The following is a 1,154-nucleotide window of genomic DNA, read 5'->3' on the forward strand; positions in this document are numbered from 1 at the left end:
CAATATGTATTCTTGTATGACTTTTGATAATCTAGCACAAGTCATACAAGGACACGTACCGAAACAACAAGCTACAATAATTTAATTTGTTGACTTGAAGTGGGTGCATTCGAGTAGTACTTGTTGAATATTTGTTATTAAAATAATAATTGAGTAGGAAGTGTTTTTGATGCTAGGCATGACACTTAAAATCAAAAAATAAGAACTCAGGTATAAATTAGTGTGCAATAAAGAGAAGTTTAAGCTATAGAAAATGGTTCACCCGTAGTTGTGCTATGAACAATGATTATAAACCAAAAAAATGTCTTAATGTCTAAATGATAATAATAAGAATACATTGTAATATATAAAAAGTTTTGTACCAAAGGGAAACGTAATATTTTTTAATGAGAATAATTGTGTGGACCCCTTACAAAAGTAATTATATTGGTTGTTGATTTGAATAATAATAAGTCATATTAGACAAAGAGCTTAAGATATATTTATAATATTTTGATAAACTCTTTTGCAAGATTTTTACATAGTGGCATTTTAATTTTAATTTAAATAATGGGGGGGGGGGGAATATATAAAATCATACCAAAGTGAAAGACTGGTCGTTTGTAGTGTCAGGTTGTCTTGTTGCTGCTGCTGTCTGCCCACACCGTCACCATCAATACGCCACTGCCGCTTCCAACCAGCAAGCACACTCACAGGAGCAATTCTAAAAATAATAACTGGATAATAAAATTATACATGTAGTGGGGGGAGGGGGGGGAGGAGAAAAAGAAATGTAAATTAATAAAATAAGTAATTACCGTGGGAAGTATGACAGTCTTCAATATAGAACTTTTTTTTTTTTAAAGCTAAAGTGTATAGTTACAATACATTGTTGGTTGATTACATATTTATAATTATAATACAATTTATAATTTTAGTCTTTAGTTAAATGAACTGAGTTTATTTTATGACCATAAAAAAAAATTATAAATTATACAATTACCTTATCAAATTTAACTATGAAGAATCTATGATGAACCCTGTTTAACTAAAATATGGGTTAACTTTGTTAATGACGTAGGACGCCGCGGCCATAGAAACGTGTTTGGCATAAGACAAGTCGTGGAATTACTCGGATTAAGAATTTATTGTTATAAGAACACGTGTTTACAAAG

This window comes from Acyrthosiphon pisum, unplaced genomic scaffold (assembly GCF_005508785.2).
Source record: "Acyrthosiphon pisum isolate AL4f unplaced genomic scaffold, pea_aphid_22Mar2018_4r6ur Scaffold_21241;HRSCAF=23394, whole genome shotgun sequence".
In the NCBI taxonomy this organism is placed as follows: Eukaryota; Metazoa; Arthropoda; class Insecta; order Hemiptera; family Aphididae; genus Acyrthosiphon; species Acyrthosiphon pisum.